Genomic DNA, 6,362 nt, shown 5'->3' with positions numbered 1-6,362 from the left:
TCCTCACTAATGGTGAATGGTATTAATTATGACTGATCTGTCCTGATTCCATCACCCGGATGAATTCATCATGAGAGCGGGCATTTATTATACAGTCGGTCAGTCAATATCTTTACGGCTATGGCTGCCTAAAAGCTTCTCAGTCATCAGAGGGGCTTGGGCCACAGATCATGAATATATGCACCAGGCCTGTGATGGGCTCCATAAACGAGACAGGGGTAGAGCAGTCTGTAGAGCAGCGACAGCAAAAATGCCGAACAAGAGATCCAATCCATATCTGGGCCTCTCAGCTGACTGGCCCTGGCCCACGAAGTGAAGTCTGAACTGGGGTTTTTAACATACCAAGATAGCAAAATCAGATTGGCAGATAGCGGACCGCTAGTGGTATGCCGCCGGTGGCGTGACACTTGTGGTCCACTGTTGGACCACCATCTTTTTAAAGAATGCACAGTGAGGTAAAGCACACATTAATCGCGACGCAGTGAGCTGCCTGCTACAGCAGCGCTCGGGGAGCAGTGAGGGGTTAGGTGCCTTGCTCAAGGGCACTTCAGCCGTTCCTACTAGTCGGGGTTCGAACAGACAACCCTCCGGTTACAAGTCCGAAGCCCTAGGCCACGGCTGCCCCGAAGGGTTACTGCTGAACAATGAAATGTTTACACAAAACCATTCTAATTATACAGTTTGAAGATACTTGCCATTGTGTTCAAAAAAATTCTTCATGGGTAGTATGGAGGAGTTCTTCATATTTTTTACAGCACTTCACCTCACCTTCAGTGCTGTAAAAACATTAAGAACTCCTCCCTTAGCCAGAGCAGTGTCCCTAACCAGTACCCTCAAACTGCCACCCAAATTGATATATATCAGACAGTCTCACAACTCTTTAAATCAAATCAATGAGCACTGCTTCTACAGCTCTATATTTACACTCAGTTCAACATCTGAGTGCATCCAAGTGCTCCTTCATTCCCAGAACAGAAACCACATTTTGGTAAAAAAAAAAATTGATAGTTTTACAGAGACTTTACAAATGGTCCAAATACAAATGACAACTGTGTGTCTCATCTGTGGTACAAGCGCACCTTAGTCTGTAAAATATGTAACATCAAGTGCCACTTCACCTGTCCACAGCAACTTTTCATGGTACTTTCTGAGTAGCAATCTACAAACATAAAAGTTAAAGAAGCTGAAAACAATGCTTTCAGTCTTTCCCAGTTGCTTCGGCGCATTTCTTAGATCAAATAGAAATTCTCAGAACTGTTTTTTGAAACTCCATATCATCGTATCACTTGTGCACATCATTAAGTTTCTGCCCATCTTGATCAAATAGCAATGCTTTAGTACATCCATGTAGTTAGGCTTTTTTGCCAATCTGCAAAAGTTGGTAAATTCTTACCAACTTCGTGTTCCTGTAGGTGTCTAGTAACACCTCCCAATTTATCCATGGCCAAATCATCAGGGAAACGTCTGGAGAGCCAATGAAGTTTGGGGTTCCCAGAGGGTCTGGGCGAAAATAATGATTTTTTTTTTTTTTTACCAATATTAGCTTTTGGGATGTCTAACTAGGTGTTTTTAGGGGTGCTGAATCTATCCCATCCATTAGTTTTGAGTAGAAATGACTCCAAGTCCATAAAACACCCATAAAAAGTGGTTTTATTAAACAATTATAAAGCTTCCTTAATCAGTTTAAAATTTAACAAACCTCATCCAACTCCCCTGCATCTCCCTCAGTCCCCCATTGCTCATGCTGTCTACTGAGGGGTACTGCTTCATGTCAAGTGGAACTCTTGTCAAGTCTCCACAGATTAGATGAATGGCAGTGGAAATTGCGAGCTCTTTTAAGTGCAGCATCATCAATGGTTTGTAAGGGGTTGTTGACCTGTTGACAGTAGTCTCAGAGGATTGCATTTGTAGTGTCTCCTCTTCTCTCATCTGATGTGAAGTAGAGAGATTCCTCATAATGTTCCTGAAGCTTTTTTTCAGATACAGCCGTCCATATGTGAGACTTTTGTCCTCCGTGGGATCAAGCTCTACCATCTTCATGTGGATCATCATCTCTGAGACTTGTTACACCATGCTCCTGTAACGGAGGCAGACTGAGCTAGCGTGCTAGTTGCCTGTGTAAATCCTCACAGCCCTAACCTTAAGAACGTTTCTAACCGCTGAGTTGGAAGCCTGGGCTTTTAGCTCAGTGGTTAGAGCGTTCGTCTCCCATGCCGGTGTGTGTGTCAAGGTGGCGGGTTCGAGGCCTGTGAGCGGCGAACGAACCGACCTTGTGACACTCCACTACTTCATCCATTTGCACAGTTTCTCAAACAACAACTGTCTCCATCTATAGGCCGTCAGACCTGAGGGGGGGAAAATACAACTTTTAATTTAAATGATTGGCTTCTAGTCTTGAAAAAAATTAGGTAACTGGGCTCTAGAACTGGGACCTGCACCGAAGATGATACAGTGCCTCTTCAGCTACCAAATCTATTATTCAGGATAGGCGACCAGCAATTTCAACTCCCCAGGCATCTCCTTGTCTCACAGCTGTCTCCATCAAATTCCTTTTCCGTCTGTCCTGGAAGCGATTGTCAGGTGCACCATACAACTTCCGGGCTCTGTCTGGGTTATAGCCACATATATTAGGGATGCACGATATATCGGCGGCCGATATATTATTAGCCGATAATTGAAAAAATGAAAATATTATTATCGGTCCGATAACAGAATTCTGGCCGATAATTTGCGCCGATATTTTTTAAAGTCCTAATTTAGGCCTACGTAAGGTCCGTCTGGCTACACTGAGCTAGCCTACTTGAGCTTGGTTGGCTATACTTTTTCCTCAATATAATGTCAGCGGTCAAAATCTGTGGATATGCGTTCATTTGGGAATCTGTGCATCTCAAAATCCTCTCGTGAATGATCTGCCATTTAACCTTAACAGAGCGGAGCTCAGCCCTATCTAGAGCCGTCTTGTGCTGGTGTGTTTGCACTTTACCGCGCTGGTCGGGGAAACAAATAAACAAACTCGTTAGTGGGACGAGTACATAAGTAGGCCTAGTTCTAAGTTGTGTTTTAGTATTATATTTGCATTACTTTAGCTTGGGTTTTGTATTATTACCTAGAAATATGCTAACCATTCGTGCTTCAGTTCCAGACAGGTCATCATAATAAGTTATTAAAACCTTCGGGCTAACGCCTTTCATTTCTGCTGCAGCAGGTTGTGCGCAACAGAGTAGACGGATATAAGATACAGTCTGAGGAGTTGCAGCTTTATTCAGTTACCCGCAGTTGAAACTAACCCTAAGTTTCCCTCACAAACTCTGATTTGGTCGCTATACTGTAGCTTATTCCAAGCTGAGCCGTTTATGAGCGTTTAGTCCTAAATGAAAACGATTCAAACTCTCTAGCCACTCACTCGCAATTCACTGACGTCAGGTTCACTTAAAGGAGCCACACATACTGTAGGGCTAGGCTACTGTTATGTTGTTGACTGCCGTACTATTGAGGACTATTATGAGTTCTGTCCATCATTTGGTGGTAGGTAAAATTACTGCAATAAAATTATGCTTATTAAATGCTTTCCCCAAATCACTTTTTACAATTTTTTTTCAAGAGTAATATTATCGGTTATCGTATCGGTATCGGCCACAACAAACCAATAAATATCGGTTATCGGCCCTAAAATTCCATATCGGTGCATCTCTAACATATATGATTTACCTTGAAGAGTTTTACTTTGAAAAAAAGAAAGACCTTACCAGGGTATTTTTCCAGCATTCCAACATTGATGCCCTTATTGCAGAGGATACAAACATCACGGTAGACCAGGTGTGCTGGTGGGGTTTGGGATGTGGAGCTGCCAGCACTTGAAGTACTTGGCCCAGACAGTAGGCTACCCTGAGTCTTTTCATCCTGTCTGATCGTTGGTCCTGCGCATCTTGTCCTATGGATGGATGAAAGAGAATTTTGTGAAGTTTTTATTCATGCCACAAAATGTATTGGATTGAAATGATTAATTGAAAGGATTGATTGACAGAAAGTGGCAACAACATTCACTGAATAAATAAAAAAAAATCCCAATGGATACACATACACTTTTCGAATGTTGGTACAGCTCAGTTCTGCAATCCAAATGGTACTTCAGCTTGAGGTCATCTCCATCTTTCAAGTCCTCATGTAGTCTGTTGATCAGCATTGCATCATCTACAATCTCAAAATAAGATAATAGCTGCTGATAACCTTTGTGAGTGACTTATGAGAGTTTTTGCATCTCAGTCCAATGAAAAATGACCATTTGTAGTTCAATGAAATTTGTCTTGTCTATGTGCTTATTGTAGGCTAGGTCTTAGGATCTTGGGAGGAATGAATACAATTAATTTTTATTCAATAAATTTAGTCTTTTCACAGTTTTTCTGATGATGAAAGAAATGACAGACATAGCAAAAAAGAAGGCTAAGTTTGAGAACTAGATTTTGCATTTTGTTGTCCAATCTGCAATGATTGATTGAAATCACACAGTGATTTGACTACAGATGTGTTGTTTGAAGGCTATATTTGCTTTTGCTGTATGTTTTAAATGTCTTGAGAGTAAAAGCCTTTTGTAAGCAAAATGTGTCATTTTGGCCAGAGTGCTTTTGTTCACGGGATGTCAGAGTAGACACAAGCATTAAAGCGATCAAGAAAAACTGTACTATTAGCTAACTTAAACTGCATGCTAGCTAGCAACATTCATTTTAGGCAGTAACAAAGAGATAAAATGATGTAGGGGCCTATACATAATGTAGCGATTTCACCCTCAGACAAGATTCACCTTTGACCAGGACGTCCATTTTTAGGAACAGGAAAACTCAAACACAATCAGACATACTAAGACAACTACATAGGGCAACACAGGGGTTGTATCAGCCGCACATGTAACACACAATAAGGGTTTACCACACACATCAACACGAGGATAAACACATGAGGTACAACCAAAAAGACTAACACGCTAACAAATACACAACATGGTAAACGTAACTACAACTATTATAACCGACATTACACATTATACCATTCACTCGCACTGCATTCTGGGAGACACTCATTCAACGTTAAACATGTACATCCACCGACGCTACATAACCCCCCCGAGTCATTGTCGTCCCCGGCAATGACAGCTCAGCTCACCGCTCACGGCTCCAAGTGACCGGAAAGCCTCTGGCTGCAAATGGAGAGTCCAAGGCAGCCAGAGCTTCTCTGTAGACGTAGGATCCCCAGGCTGTCGGTGGCCCGCTCTTGGCCACTACGACCCCAAGCGATCAGTCTTTGGAGCCGCTCCCGCAGAAAGCCCCGGCATTCTCCAACGGTAACCCCTCCCGACTGGAAGGGCTCCACACACAAGGGTTTACCACACACATCAACACGAGGATAAGCACATGAGGTACAACCAAAGAGACTAACACGCTAACAAATACACAACATGGTAAACGTAACTACAACTATTATAACCGACATTACACATTATAGCATTCACTCGCACTGCATTCTGGGAGACACTCATTCAACGTTAAACTTGTACATCCACCGACGCTACAATACATTTATAGTCATCTAAACTTGAGACAGCAAAAGGATGTACTTACCATGCCAGAAAGTAATTTGAAACAAAGAATTTTGAGCAAGATGCACACTTTTGCAGGTAATCCATTATGCGGTGCAGTTTGCACTATTTTTTTGAGATACACTAACCTGTTGTGCAAATGTTAAAGGGATATTACACCATTTGGGGAATTACACTCATTTTCCACCTCCCCTTCAGATAAACAATTTATTTTTACCTTTCTCCAGTTCATCCAGCCATTCTCTGAGTCTGGCAATACCACTTTTAGCTCCAGCCTAGCATAGATCATTGAATCGGATTAGTCCATTAGCATCTCGCCTGCTAGCATCACGTTTAAAAGTGACGTTTAAGACTTCCAGTAATTTTCCTATTTAAAACTTGTCTCCTCTCAAGTTAGAAAGTGTAATAACACCAACGGAAAATTAAACGTGGCAGTATACTCTCATTCCAGCGTAATAATCAAGGAACACCATGGGTGCAGCAGCACAATGACATCATGCAGCACCTGAAAATAGTCCCTGTAGGCTAACTTCCAGCAACAAGGTTGAGCTTCAGCAGACGAATTGGTTAGTGACTGAATTATTATTCCTGAATGAGAGTATAGTTCCATGTTAAATCAGCCTAGAAAATTGCCATGTTTCATTTTCCATCAGTCTTATTACATGTTCTAACTTGAGAAGAGACAAGTTTGTCTGTTCTGTGTTGCTATTTGCAAGTTTGGATCTAATGCACATTTGGACAAAGTATTGTATTGCCTATTTGGTAAAGAAAA

The 6,362-nt window shown here is 41.8% G+C and overlaps 1 long non-coding RNA gene across 1 annotated transcript; it reads right to left on the bottom strand.

The window, feature by feature from the left end:
* Positions 1–1,695: 1,695 nt before the first annotated feature.
* On the bottom strand, positions 1,696–5,285 carry LOC125306365. Its single transcript, XR_007195549.1, has 4 exons — positions 5,158–5,285; positions 4,082–4,191; positions 3,747–3,931; positions 1,696–2,607 (listed from the first exon to the last, which is right to left on the bottom strand). It is a non-coding gene; the product is annotated as an uncharacterized LOC125306365 (long non-coding RNA).
* Between the last annotated feature and the right edge of the window lie 1,077 nt (positions 5,286–6,362).

Source organism: Alosa alosa, chromosome 13, assembly GCF_017589495.1.
Source record: "Alosa alosa isolate M-15738 ecotype Scorff River chromosome 13, AALO_Geno_1.1, whole genome shotgun sequence".
In the NCBI taxonomy this organism is placed as follows: Eukaryota; Metazoa; Chordata; class Actinopteri; order Clupeiformes; family Clupeidae; genus Alosa; species Alosa alosa.
Note: the sequence above shows the minus strand (reverse complement) of the source record. Positions and strands in the feature narration are given on the sequence as shown.